This window comes from Oreochromis niloticus, linkage group LG18 (genome assembly GCF_001858045.2).
Source record: "Oreochromis niloticus isolate F11D_XX linkage group LG18, O_niloticus_UMD_NMBU, whole genome shotgun sequence".
Taxonomy (NCBI): Eukaryota; Metazoa; Chordata; class Actinopteri; order Cichliformes; family Cichlidae; genus Oreochromis; species Oreochromis niloticus.
In genome coordinates, this window is record NC_031982.2 from 5,850,719 (window position 1) to 5,865,803 (window position 15,085).

At 40.2% G+C, this 15,085-nt stretch overlaps 1 long non-coding RNA gene across 4 annotated transcripts in view; it reads left to right on the forward strand.

Annotated features, from left to right (window-relative positions):
* Positions 1-262: 262 nt before the first annotated feature.
* Positions 263-15,085, forward strand: part of LOC102077635 (uncharacterized) — an 86,635-nt gene continuing 71,812 nt past the window's right edge. Inside the window, exons 1-3 of one of the 4 annotated variants that reach the window (XR_003214727.1) lie at positions 263-583; positions 13,508-13,638; positions 14,060-14,849. This is a non-coding gene — a long non-coding RNA (uncharacterized LOC102077635). Of the gene's footprint in view, positions 584-13,507; positions 13,639-14,059; positions 14,850-15,085 lie in introns of those variants that run through there. The other 3 variants (XR_269999.4, XR_002057010.2, XR_001222980.3) reach the window with 3 other exon arrangements.

The window sequence follows — 15,085 nt, forward strand, 5'->3', positions numbered from 1 at the left end:
ACCATACTATTAAAAAAAAAGGCTAACACACTGATGACTAGTTGTTGTTTCATCTGAAAAAAAAGAAAAATGTACAAAAATTCACATTTACATTTACATTTTTTTGAAGGGCGTGCAAATAAAGCATCTAAAAATAAGCAATTAAAGGTTAAATAAATACTTGAGGATAGCAAAAAAAAAAAAAAATAAATAATTTTCTGTAGAAAATATTAATATCAAGTTTATTTAAACCACTACTTGTTAAAGATTGAAAGCACAAGTAAAAACATTAGCCCAGGGCAGGGCAGCGGCCATTTAAAACGTTGTCACTTGGCTTCACCTGTGATTAGCCTGCTATACCAGGATAAAGTGTCTGCTGTAAGAAAGGTGGAGTCTGTTATTAAGAAGTTATTAAGCAAAGGTTTTGACACTACACCAGAAATAACACAGTAACTTCTTTTAAGGTGGAACGGCCTGCCTTTTTTTTTATTGAAATCTAGCATTAGCTAGCAAGCTAGCAAATTAGAACGAGAGAAGGAGCAACGACAGTTTGGGTCCTTAACATTCCTCCACTGCTGCGGACTGAGGACGTCAAATCTAATGGGTGAGCCAGCGTTTAGTTTGTATAGCTTGTGTAACAGATAAAATGTTGTTTGTGTGGCTGTGGTCAGAGTAAAGACCGTCATGTACATGTTATGTACTTTCTATACATTCAATACTGTGGACAGGGCCTGCTTTAGCTTGGAAATGATAGATGGGTTTAAGTGAGTTTGTACTTTGGGTGGAAGTCATTGTTGACATTTTGTAACTCCTTACTTTTAAATTCTGCTGTTTTTGAGTTTTAATTGCTCTAGTTCATGTAATTTTGCAGTGTGTAAAGACATGTAAATGCAGTATGGGTGGATGAACATAAATCTATTAATATATTTTATTTAATATAATTGCAGTTTACCAGGTTTTCTTTTACTCCTCACTTAAGCATTAGTTTTTGTTTAATGCTCATGCTGCAATAAATGCTCATTAGTGCATTTCCTATAGGTTTTGTGAAGATGAATTATTACTTAAATTCTTTAGCACAGTTAAAAATACATTTAAATGCTGCTCTGGTGTGGAAATTAGAGTATCATGTTCTGTATCCTGCGATTGCCCTCTTTTAGATAACAGTTATAATTCACACTATTTAAAAACCATTTATGCCATTGCTCCTTTCTGGTTATTGGTACAATCATGAGCAGACGCCATCCAGTTTCGCAGAACTGATGATCTTGATTTTTTCCCTTTAGCACTTTAGAGGACAAACATCTAAGAAGTGATATAAAATTCATTTGAGTTTTGTTGTCTTTCAGTAAATCCAGTAAGGATAACTAGTCTTCTAAGTCAGAAAAAAAAGGAAAACAGTTCACACAAAGACACATAGATGTTTCATACTGCTATCTACCTTGCTCACATTTTCTTTGGCTTACTGTTCTCTGTTTCTCTCTATTTATATTGGTCAGTCTTCACTCTCCTTCCTCTGAGGAGTGCTAGTGAGGGGCAAAGAAATCATAGAGCCATCAAAGCTTGCCAGCTGTAGGAAATGTCTTCATTTGCAGCGTGCTAGCCTGACACCTGAGCTCCAGGCTTCTGTGTGTATGACTTTGTTGTCTGTGCCTGGTTGCACGCCTGTATATGCGTGTGTGTGTGGTTGTGTGTGTGTGTGAGACTGATAGTCAGCCATCCCAGCTCCCCAGCAGGTCCGTCTTTAAATTGTCTCTGTGTGTTTTATAGCTCTGCGTGTGTGAGTGTGCGACTGTGGGCCTGTGCCCCATCCATCAGTGTTAAGATGGCACATTACTGTTAATGAATGATATTTGTGTTCAGCGTGTATGTCAGGAGGGAGGACCAGGGAAGCAAAACAAGCCCTCCCCAATCACCTCACCTCCAGCCTCCTCATTTTCTTTGTCAGTCTCTTACTTGTTTTGCATTTTAGGATACTATTCACCTGAATCTTTGGAGAGCTGTTGCATATCACCTTAATTTTGGTGTGTTTCCGAGCACAGTGAGATTTACATTTCTTTTCATGTACTGAGATGATTTTACTAGAGTAAAACAAGGCTTGACTGCTACTTTGATGAGCATACCTGCAGATTAGCATGCTTTATGTGCATGTGTGGTTTATTTTACCTCTAAATATAGTTTTTTTTAATATTTGTTGACACTGTGTAGCATCCATTTATGCTTTTACAAAATTCTTCAAGTTGTATGTTATTCTTCTCTCTTGTGTAGTTGCTTTCTGTTTTAATTTGGTGACTGTTGTTCCATGTCTCATGTTTAGTTTAACTTCCCACTAAGTCTTTATGCTACTTACCCTCAGCTGTGTTTTCCCCTTGTTAGCTTACTGTCTGAATCTCCCCTCGTTCTTTGCGTATCCTCACTCATTGTGTGTTTCCTTGCCCTGCGGTCCCTGATTCTCGACTGTTTTGGATTCCCTGCTGTGCATATGATGTGATTATTATTGTTATTATTATTGATAATGTTATTGTTGTTGTTTTTAATTATTATGTTCAACAGATAAATCTCTGGCAGACAGATATACATTACCATGAAGAAGTATTTACACCATTCCTGTCACGGTCCTGGGTCTGTGACCCAGTGTTTTGAGTATTATTATTATTATTATTATTATTATTATTATTATTGTTATTATTGTAATTTGTTATTTCTGGTGTTTAATATAAGTTTGGTTGGGTGCCGCTGAGTTTTGTCTATGGATTTCCTGTTTTACCTTGAAGGTCTGTGTCTTACGTTGATGTTTCTAGTTTAGCTTGCATCCACCTGGTCCCGTTAGTTAATTTGTATCAGCTGTGTTCCCCTTCTGACCCTGTGTGTATCCTTCTGTGCTCGTTGTCGCGTCGTACCACCGTTCCTGCCTGCGTGTTCCGTTCTTGTGCCATTTTGAGTTTTGTACTTCGCCAGCAATAAAGCCGTGGTTCTTTTGAGTTTACTTCTGCCTCCACGAGTCCTGCACTTGGGTCCTTTTTCCTGCCTACCTACACACAGACCATGACTTCCTGATTTCTTAGTTTTCTGCACATGTACGTACGCTACACCAATTATAATATCAGACAAAGATAAGCTGAGTTAGAGCTGGGCGATATAAGATTTTTTCATATCACGATATGTTTTTTTCATTTCAGGCGATGACGATATATATCACGATATAAGCCAAATAACTATATTTGTAAGATTTAAATGTGCTGTTGCTCACAAGTAAAATGTGAAATAATCAGCAGCTTGTTTTGATTTAAATATTTATTTCCCATAATAAGTTCAACAGGGCAGATGTACTTAAGGAACATGAGGCTTCAGTTTCAGATAAATAAAGGCAAATATTGCAAACTACACAAAAGGCAGCCGCTAAAGCGTTTAAGTTTCAAAATAGAACAAACAAAACAGACCACTAAATTGTCAATTCCACTTAGAAACAAAATATTAATTCTAAAAATAAATCTTAGTTTGTTTTACAGAAGAACAGACAAAATTGACTAACTTTTGTCAATATCAAATAAACTGAGAACTAAAAGGAAGTTCTCAATCTCTCCTTGTTGTATAGCTTAGCTATTACCTCAATTAGCTGCTTGAATCCTTCATTTTCGAACGTGTTTATTGGTAGCATGTCTTTAGCATGACGGTAGGCTATGGCATTCGTTATGTCGCTATGTCTCTTAGCTTTTTTGTCATATGGTAAGACGCTGGAGAAAGCCGACTCAATTGACTGTTGTTGCTTCGCAGGGATTCTCCTGGTTGTTTTCGATGATGAATTAGTGCTTTCAGTCTACAGAACTTCTCTGGCCCTTCCTTTCAACAATCTCTCCGGCATTGGAACCGTCATCTGTGTTCTCTTCGGTAGCCTGATCACCCAAGCTCTCGGTTGATTTTTCTCTAGTCGGCACACTCATTTTCTCCATTACCCGGCCGGCACGGCGGCTGGCTGCTTCCCAAACAAATACACATGTGCGGCTTAGCACTTGTGCTGTACGTAACAAGTCACGTGACGTGACGCTGCGGCTGTGATTGGTTCGGCTCTGCGCTACTTAATTTGGATTAGCTGTGCTTTCTTTTTTTTTAAGACAGGAAGAGAGAGAGATGAGGTCTATCGCAATAGTTTCATTTTTCTGTCGAGAAAAAGTTATTTCGCAATACATATCGTTATCGTTCTATCGCCCAGCTCTAAGCTGAGTAAATACAAAATGTGGTTTTTAAGAAACATTTTTATTTATTAAGGAAAAAAATGTGAAGTTACCTCCTTTGTTAAAACATGAATTACCTGTGATTAACTACATTGTTTTTGGAAAGCTGTGTTATATTTCATTGGCCACACCCAGGCCTGATTATTGCTAGACCTAGTAGTAACTTGTGGAATCAAAAAATCACTTAAATAGAACCTGTCTAAGAAAGTAAAATAGACTAAAAGATCTCAAAAAGTAACACATCATCCCACAATCTTAAGAAACGGCTGAGAAATCAGAATCAGAATCAGAATACTTTATTGATCCCTATGGGAAATTATTTTGGTTACAGTGCTCCAGTACAAACAGTAACAAAGACAGACAGTACACTAAGTAAGAAATAGCACAATATATACAATATATACATGCATACATATATGTGTATACATATAAGTCACTTATTGATAAATAGCTGAATAAGAAAGAAGAGCATGTACAAAAAGGGTGTAGCTATTGCAGTATACAGTGTGTTAAGTGGATGAGTTGTACAGGGAGATGGCCACAGGCAGGAATGAGTTCCTGTGTTGTTCAGTGGTGCTTTTTGGTAATCTCAGTCTCTCACTGAACGTGCTCCTGTGACTGACCAGCATGTCATGGACTGGGTGGGAGGTATTATCCAACATTGTCTTTATCTTGGACAACATCCGCCTCTCTGACACCACCTTAAGGGAGTCCAGCTCCATCCCCACAACATTACTGGCCTTACGGATCAGTTTATTGAGTCTGTTGGCATCTGCGACCAAAGTTCATTGACATCTCTCAGTCTGGAAACGATTGCAAAACCACTTCTAAGGCTTTGGAACGCCAGCAAACCACAGTAAGAGCCATGATTACAAATGGAGAAAACTTTGCACATTGGTGAACCTTCCCAGGATTGGCTGATCTACCAAAGTAACTCCAAGAATGCATCAACGGTTCATCCATGAGGTCACAAAAGAACCCAGAAGAACACAAAGGCTTGTCTCACATTTGCCATCAGCCTGTGCACTGATAAGAGAAAATTTGAACTTTTTGTAAGGTTTGAGTCCTTTTACATCTGCTAAATAGAACCTGTCTGAGAAAGAGCATTTCATGAAAAGAACGTCATACCAACAGTTAAACATGATGGTGGTAGTGTGATGGTCTGAGGCTGCTGTGCTGCTGTGGATGACTTGTCATAATTGAAGGAACCATGAATTCTGCTCTCTACCAGAAGATCCTGAAGGAAAATCAGTTCATGCCCTGAAGATCAAGAGCACCTGAGTTATGCTGTCATGTGACTGTGTGTGTCGGATGGACAGACAGAGGGATGGAAATTCAAACACCATGAGGGAGAACGTGACAAAGAACAGAGGGAGACACAGACAATATATACAAAAGAAAAAGATAAGGCAGAGAGGATACACCTGGGGAACTCAGCTGAACAGACTCTGACTGACGAGGCACTGGAAGCAGAGATGAACATAATACACATGAGGCAGAGAAATACACTGAAGGTGAATTAATATAAAATAACAGGGAATCCAGACAGAACACAGAGAGATCAGATAGACAGGGGAAGATGACCGGGGAGACAAAGGATATTAAAGCACAGAGACTAGACCAGGGGTGGGCAATCTCAGTCCACGAGGGCCGGTGTCCCTGCAGGTTTTAGATGTGTCCTCGAACCAACACAGCTGATTTAAATGGCTAAATTAGCTCCTCAACATGTCCTGAAGTTCTCCAGAGGCCTGGTAACGAACTAATCATGTGATTCAGGTGTGTTGACCCAAGGTGAGATCTAAAACCTGCAGGGACACCGGCCCTCGTGGACTGAGATTGCCCACCCCTGGACTAGACAGACTACAACAGGAGAAGCTGATGACAAGGCAGAGACAAGACCAGGAACAGACTAGACACAAAATGAAACTAACATAATAAAACTAGAACCAGGAACTAGAAAATAACAAACACTCACTAAGTTAAACCACAGATAACTGCAACACAACCATGACAAAAAGCCAGAATGTCAACAATACAGAATACAGAACTGCAATAAAGAAATTATCAAAACTAGAAACCTCCCAAACATCCCCAAAACTCAAAACGCTGGGTCAGTGATCCAGGGAGCATGACATATGCAACAGGATAACAATCTGAAACAGGCCAGCATGTTTCTGTGCTTGTCTCTGAATTTCTAAAAAAAATAATAAAGATTGTGGACTGGCCTAGTCAAAGTCTGGTCTTAAATCTGACTGAGATGCTTTCGGCATGACCTTAAATGGATAGTTCATGCCTGAAAACCCTCCTGTGCGGCTGAATTGAAACCATTCCTGTCCTGTCCTGTCAGTTCCTGTTTGGTAAGTGGTGCAGACGGTGGAGATGGTGCAGACTTTTTGTATACAGCCCCTGTGTTGGGGTTTCAGTTCAGCCTGTTGTTGACGTGGATACCCCGGTACTTGAACTCCTCCACCACATCAACATCCTGTCCCAGGAAAGACATGGGCCGTTTAGCCGTCCTTTTCCTTCTAAAGTTGATCACCATGAACCTCTGAACTTTTCCTCTTTTGAAGCAGGTGATTCCTTCAAGGTTCACGCTGCAAAATCAGACAAGACTTCTGTATTCCTCCCCCTGTCCTTCATGTATATATCCAACCAGTGCAGAATTAAAAGTATTTCTGTAGGCCGCACAATCTGGAGTTGTACTCTAGTCCGAGGTGTACAAGGTTTTTTTAAGTGCAAAATCTGTAATTTCTTTACTAAAATGCACCCTTAAAACAATCAGCTTTTGTCTAACACTGATCTACCTTTTTGGTAGCTTCTAAAACTTTATGCTTTGCATTAGCATTAATGATCAGCACATGAAACAAAAGTCTTGGTCCAAATATCCATTGGCTCCACCAGAAGCCCCCAAGTATTGACCGTTAGGCATAAGATGCCTCTGGGGATCACGGATTATTAAGATGCCAGATCATTCATTTTAAATGAGTTGAACAAAGCGATCTGCAACCCCCAGCTAATTTATAATGTGCAGATGTCATCTTCTCACATGATGCCTTCCCTTTCTACTCTTTCCATCCACGCCTCAACCTCTCATTTTCCTCATAGCTCTTCATCATTTATAAAGCAGTGGGATGCCTGATGCAGGCCTTCATGTAACAGATTCCAGTGTAGTGTGAAATTTGGACTTTGGGTTTAGACTAGCAGCATCAGAACATGTATTTGAACTGGAGAAACAATAACGCCCAGTCTAGCTTAATGATACGACTAAATCCTGTTGTCATAGGTTCATTAGAGTTACATTAGTTATATCTAGTAATTAAGTTCTAGTGCTAATCACAGAAATTAATACTATGTTACTGATATAAGTGGGAAACATCTGATTCTCTGCTCCATAGAAAGTTGAGAGATTAAAGGTCAGGTTAACTTATGGATTGAAGCTCTACAACTGGTCTTCAATGTCTTGCTCTAATGAAGAATGCAGAAGCTCAAAGACAACTAGATCATTGTAAAATAATTTTGATAACAGTGTTGTCAGTTACCTTGGGATGAGCTGGTTAAATTATAACCTAAGAGAAAATGGAAATGTGCTCATCAGTTCAGTAATCCCTAAGCTGTAGTTTCAGTTACATTGATTAATAATGGCAGGAGTAGGGTGTGCATTTTTCAGATTTCATTTGACTTTATTAAGGCAGTACATTGAGAAATCTTGCAGAAAAAGAGTTGATATATTGCTCAGAAACCATTTATCTTCAAGAAACCTGAAAAATATGACGAGTGATGAATTGGTAAAAAAAATTGGAGCTTTTTACAGTAAATCATCACCATTTTCTCCACACAGGAGAGTGTCACCCATCAACTGGTGCTAAAAGGAAGGGAAAGTGAAGATGTCAGGTGTCAGAACACCAGTGTGAATCTTACTGTGCAAAAGAAGCTCATAATCCACTGCTCACAAATTGTTATGAGGTTGAGTGCTGAGGCAAGCAGAAGCACGGTGACTTTATGAGTGAGATGGGTAAGGGGGGTTGGATGTCAGTAATATGGTCTATATGAAGCTCCTGTTCTCCAGCTAATTCTTGAATAAAGGACATATTAATTTAAATAAAGTTTAAAGAATTGTTGCCATTTTTTAAAATCTGTCCTTAGAAGGAGAATTTTCAGACATGACATTTTGCCTGCTGCAGTAGAGGGGCAGAGGCTGGCTGGATGGATGGATAAATAGACATGTTTTCCCAGTGTCGGGCAGGGAGACAGCGCTCTGTCACACAGGTCCCCAGCAGATGTCACTCACTCATTAGTGAATAATGTGGGAGACCAACCAGCCACAAGCAGCCCTCAGTGGGCCTTGATACAAGTTTAAGACCATGTAGTGAACATGTTTCCTCCCACCTTACTGAAATTAACAGAACCTAAATTCACTTCTGCTGACTGATCAGGTCACTGCAAGCTAATCTTCAGCACTTCAGGTAAAGGCTGCTGAAGATCATATTTCTGCTTTAGCGTACCACAAAATAAAGACGGGAAAGCAACTGACAAGGGGAGGAAATACCGAGTTTTAAATCCGCGTCACTGTCCGGAATTAACGTGTGGGGTGATGTATTATTTAGCCACTATGAGCCACAGTGCAACCTCCAGTTAACCCCTGATGTTCATGTCCTGCTCTGCCTGCCCTTGTTTACGTGTGACGGGTTTCACCTTGAGCAGCGTCAAAAAACACTGTATGAATGTGTCAAACAGGAAGCTGAGATTAGCTCACCATCATGCTATTTCCCATGACTGTAGTGAGCTGTTAACAAGCTGAATAATGCAGTCTGACAGGGGCTGGGCAGATAGGGCAAGTGATGGGTGGAGAAAGGGAGGAAATCAGGAGGATGGGCAGGGAACAGGCAGTGAGGAGGGCAAAGTAGAGGAGGAAGAGGGAGCTGAGTGGAGAGTTTGAGCACTGGGTGAGGTTACAGTGGGACACAGGTGTTGTAAACATCCTGTGAGGTACTCAGTCTCTGTTTCTTTATCAACATCAAACAACCGGACAGTAGAGCAACAGCATGTGGACAATGCTGATTCACTCATCTTATGATGCAGCTGCCTCACACAATATGTGGAAATCATGTTTTTTTGTGCATAAATATGTATATAACTATGCACCACTTGTAAAGCAAACTACTTACATCTAGTTAAGGGCTTGGACACAAACATTACAAATGTTTGCCAAATACACATTTATTTCTTGCATCACATCTCTTACCCGGTTGGTTTTATTGAATGCAATCTTTTGACATCTTGCAGTTTGATTATTGTGAATGATCTCTGGGTGGGGAGTTGGTAATATCTGGTTAGCATTTACTTAAATAGTAGAAAGAGTTGTTTGCTGCAGGAATCCCCCCCAACTTCCTTTGTTGTGTTTATAGGCCTTATTGGTCTTGTACTCTATATGATTAGTTCTCCATGTTCCTGTTTCTTCCCCATTCAAATGATATATTAAATTAACAAACCAAGCAGATTTACAAGGAGGCCAGAAGAACCCTCCTAATTACTTTCTAATCAGTACTTCTTAGACTTGTTTTTCAGTTTAACACACATGCTGCCATATAAATTTTTGTTGTTGTTTTTGTTGTATTTTTGTTTGCTGTGAATCTTTTGCTTTGAGTCTTTTACCAGCCTTTTCATTATCATTCGACAGTGTGTGCTTGGAGAATGGAACACATGTTTACTTCTTTGTTGTTGTGTGACGTACGTGTATATTTTTGGATCGTTAGAATGTAACACAGTAAGTGTATGTAATATCCTCATTTGCATGAACTTTCTGGGTCTTTGTCTATAAGTCATCTACAATAACACAAGGATGCGTGTTCAGTGCAGATGCACAAATGGTAAAGGTTGAAGATGTATTGTGTAAATCTGTGGTAGACACCTCTGTCATGTTTTCTTGGGGCATGAATCCATGTGGCTCAGTGGGCAGGAAGTAGCAAAGTCAGAAACAGGAAACAGGAAGTTATTAGCCAGGATGATCTGAACACACTGGGCTGTGGAGTACATTAAGAGAGCAACAGCATACACACACACACACACGCACACACGCATGCACACACGCACATTTACTGCACCTGGCATTATGGTGTGTGTGCAAAATAAGGAAGAGGAAGACAGATAGGCAGATGTCTGAGGCCAGACTATACTCTCTTTATGTGTGTGTGTGTGTCACTGTTCCAACACCTGCAGCATCACAGCCAGTCATCACAACACAGCACTTCCTGAAAACACTGTGAGACTCAGGTAAACCTCGAACGTAAAGGAAATAAAGGAAGCACCTGAATAAAGGAGAGAACAGGGTGTTGACAGCGTGTGGTGCAATTTTCCTGCCATAACTCGCAAAACTAAACCGTCTTTGGAGGTTAGATAAAATCAATAAATATGAAATTCCAAACAAATGAAAATTTTCTTTGTGTTAAAATATATGAAACAGAATGAAACTCTGCATGTAACATGGATTTAAGTGCTCTTTGTATTCATTTAAAAGCAAAATTTATCAGTTGCGCTTGTGACATTTCAGCTGTTGCTGTTCAGCCTAAAAATATCAAAATATATTTTGTGGTTTATATTGTTCAACACTGTTTGGTAACCTCATCCTACTGATGTAAGTTAAGTAATTTTAGTTATAAGTGCAGTGTTTTATTGTCCTCAGTGCACCCTGCGTGAATGACCTAAGAAACCAGGAACTTCAAGGCCAACAAAAAGAAGTAGTGACCTCATTAGGGCTGTTCAGGATATAGGATATAAGTCAAGTTATGTGAGATAAACTCCATAATGTTTTGATTGGCTGATGCACAATCTGGCTAGCTGGTTGGCTAAGTTGTCCATTTCTCTACATGCCTGGATGCCTACTGAGCACTTGTGACAGTATTGTTGCATGAGGATTGTTTAACTTCAGAATTACTGGCTGAGCAGAATCCTGTATGTTCTCACTTTCTTTATATAGAGCTCTATCAGGCAGCTGCTTCCCCAGACTGGAAGACAGGAAAGGAGGGTCACAATGAACTGGCAGTGTGTGTGTGTGTTTGTATGTGTGTGCGTGTGTGTGTTTGTGTTTGTCCCAAGCAGGGATAGCTGCCAACAGCCACCTGTGTCCTCTGGCTTTGCCTTGTTATCTGTGTGCTAGCTTCCTCTGGCTTCCTGTGGACACGTGTCTGCTTGACTGGACAGCATGACTGGAGACACCATAGGGATTCCTCAGTTTGACACAGCACAGTTTGCTTTAGGTGAAAGCTGTTTAATCTGAGAAAGACTCACCATGTCTCTTTATTTTGAGTAAATCATTCTCTTTTCCTCCTAGTTAACTTATTTACCTCCATATTTGTTTTCCTATTCTCCGGTTTTGCTTCCTTCATTTATTTCTTTGGTCCTTCCCACCTAGAAGCAGGAATAGCTAAATTTCTTGTGAAATAGGGTTTTCCCAATTAAACTACAAAAACTTCTGAAAAGCTTGACCCTTGTTTTTAACTCCAACATGAGGAGAGGACACCGAAACGATCGAAACTCAGACCTTGAGAGTGGGTGTCATGAATAGTCCTTCTCTCTCCTCTATCTCTCCTCTCTGCCATTTTTCCATCCATTGCCTCTAATCCTGATGGTGTTAATTGAAAGTCAGGAGAGGGCACTCTTGCGGTTTCATTATTAATTTAACACTCAGGGTAACTTAAAGTGCAATTTTCACCCACATGTGGAACAGAAAAATCAATGGCCACAACAGCACCGAGCATCAAGGTTGATTACTGATGCACAGGCAGAGACAGGCGAGACACCAGCTACTTGAAGAGCAAGAGTGACGCGTGTGTTGGGTGTCTGGGTGGTTTTTGCTAAGTGTTTCAGATGTGTCAACCCTGTTTTGACACCTCTTTCTGTAACACAAAGCAGTGGGTAAACACAAAGACCTTATCAGCTGATTAAAAATGACACCTGATGGAGGTGCACTCAGGTGTAGTCAGTCCTTCTTGTGTGCGGATCGCGCATGGCTGTGTGTGCATTTCCCAATGTTTAATTGCACGCATACATGACTCTGTGTCTTATTACCTCCAAATGCACACTGGTCTCCTCTGTGCTGCGGATTAAATGGGGGAAATAAAGGTATATTGCTCAGTAATGCAACCTGTCCAGTGAGTTGAGAGATGAGCAGCTTGCCCTTTGCGCTGAGCAGAGTCACAGAAGATTTAGAGCAAGCAGATGGAAAATTCTAATATGTTAGCCTAACCCTGAATGGCTAGGAGCTAATTTATTTCAAACCCTGCACAAGAATTATAGTTTCTCCTCAGCACCTCCCCATCTTCCACCCACACACAGCAGTCATCCTCTTCAATTTCAAACACAAGTAAGGAAATTAACAAAGTACCCACAGAGCAACAGGACTTGAATGTAAAACAAAAAGTGTACAACCCATAACAAAGCAGATTGTACAGTTTATCTCCTCATGGACATCAAAAATTAACTCAGTTTAATGCAGCAATTAACTGCAAGTATGCCACAGTCAGGTGATATAAAAACATAGTAGAAAAGAAATAAAAATGACAATTTATTGATAGTAGATGCACTGCCAGGAACATTACTCTTCCCATCCGCAAATGATGTATGCCTTTGCTTTATTTTAAGCAATTTCAAGTGCTTTGCACGTTAATTCGGTTATTCTAATTTATGACCAGGGCATTATGCAGCTGATACTGAATTACTTCTTGATTGAGGATCACTAATAGCACCCCCCCCCCTTCTATTGCCCACTTGCTTTCAAATCCTGCTGCATGTAAACTCTGCATGAACAAGTCTTTTCTGCAATAGGTAAATGGTAATACGGCCCTCGCTGGGGGCCAGAAGGACACAAACACAGGCAAGAACACGTTCAAAGAGGAAATTATCCTGTTAATTAAGACAACCCACGTTCATGCCGAGATGCACACATACCCAGCTTTGCCCCCTCCCCTTCATTTGCATCTAGCAGGATGAGGTATTTCAGTGTGATCACCCTGAAGTGGACACGTCTGTCTTGATAAACACTTTATGCAGATGAGCTTCCACTTGTTTTCCCTTTCTTAAGAGAGGGAGCGAGAAAGGGAGAAATAATACCTCTCTAATTGACCCATTTGGCTGCTTCTCTGCCCACAGGAGGAGGCCTCGGCTTTTAATGTTTGATCGGCCTAATTTCCCCAACACATCATTAGTGGCCATCTTCAGCACCGACTCTTAATAACCTCTTTATGAGGCGAATGGATGCCGTTAAAAGTCTTTGTCTCTCTCATCTCTCTCATTTCTCTCCCCAGGTCCCGGACCCTCCTCGTCCTCCTAATTAAGTCAGATGTTTCAAAATATGGTAATGGGGCCTGAACTTGTTTGAATTGAATAAGCAAGCATCTCCTGGACTCTTCTGTCATTTACATAATTTCATTATCAGGTAAAACACACTAATTGTTGAGTGTGTGTGTTTGTGTGAGGAAGTACATGTGCAGGGTGAGCCAGCAGTTCTTTGGCAGAAATGCAGCACTAATTACAAAGCAAATGGCAGCACTCCAGAGCCAGGGTGTGTAAAAGCAACAAGCCATTTACACAGAGGCTAATAGATTCCTGAGCACCAGCCTGGCCATTCCAACAGTGTAGGGCAACATTTTTAGAGCAAAGCTGATGTTTTATTACACATTGTATCCTAATAACAGGCCGGTGCTTCTAGTCTAATGCTCAGACCACCAAGCCAATTGATTCTCATTCATTTGTTCATATGTTTTGGTGACAATAATCAGCTTTATAACCTATTTGTGAAATAGCTACAGTCAAAGACGTACAAAGTAAAGTCAGATTGTTATATTTATTCTCATCAGAGTGCATCTGGTGTTTGACAATCACAGGATCTGTTTCGCTTGTCTTCTGTCTTCCCTGTAACAACTTCTACTGGGCAAAGCATGATGTGTCCATGTAAGGACAAAATAAAATAAAATAATGTTGTGTTTATGGCCTTTGGTAAGTTTCCAACTAATGACAACATGTTGACATCCTGCTTGTTTTTTTTGTTTGCGTGTGCAAACCATGTGCTTCCTTTGTCGTGTCTCCTGCAGTGTTTTTGTCCAGATCACACACAGCTGTGACCGTCTCTCTGTGTCACGCTATCAAACTTCCCGTACAGGCAAAACAACATAATCACGCTTGTTTTAGACACTCAACTGATGATTACTGATGCAGGCTTGCTGGGACACAGCTGTACAGAGGAATGATGACACACAAGCAACTTTTCAAGCAGAGCAACAATACTAGTTCGGAAACACTTGGTGTTCAGCTGTGACGCTCTTGATTGTTTTATCGATTATTCCTGTTTATCAACCCATGTCAAGAAAACCTGTAGTTAATAACTTAATTAGTTAGTTGTTAAATGATCTGCAAATAAAGTGAAGTGAAATTTTATTTCTGTAGCACCTTTTGATAAAGTGCTTCACAACAAAACTACCAGAGCATAATAAAAAGAGTTAACCAAAGGCAAGAAAGTCTTGATTTAAAGTCCTCTTGCTGAAATCAACTACTTGATTTACTGATCTGTTGTTTAAGCATTTTGACTGCCAAGCTCTTTTTGGTAATATTATATATATATTTTTAATCACCATCAATCAAATAATAAAAACTTTGATCACAGTGTTTCCGCGCGTGTGTGTGTGAAAAAGTTAATGAGAAAACCATGATTCCACCCTTCTCATTAAATCATTTTTCACCTAGTAGTCTGCATCTCCACCTTTGATGACATATACACTTCGGGTTTTTTAGATCCCCCGGCAACGTCTGGGTGTTCTCCCACTCCCTCACATGGAAGTATGCCGATAGCTACATAGTCATCAGAAGCCAATCACAGCAGCCTACTC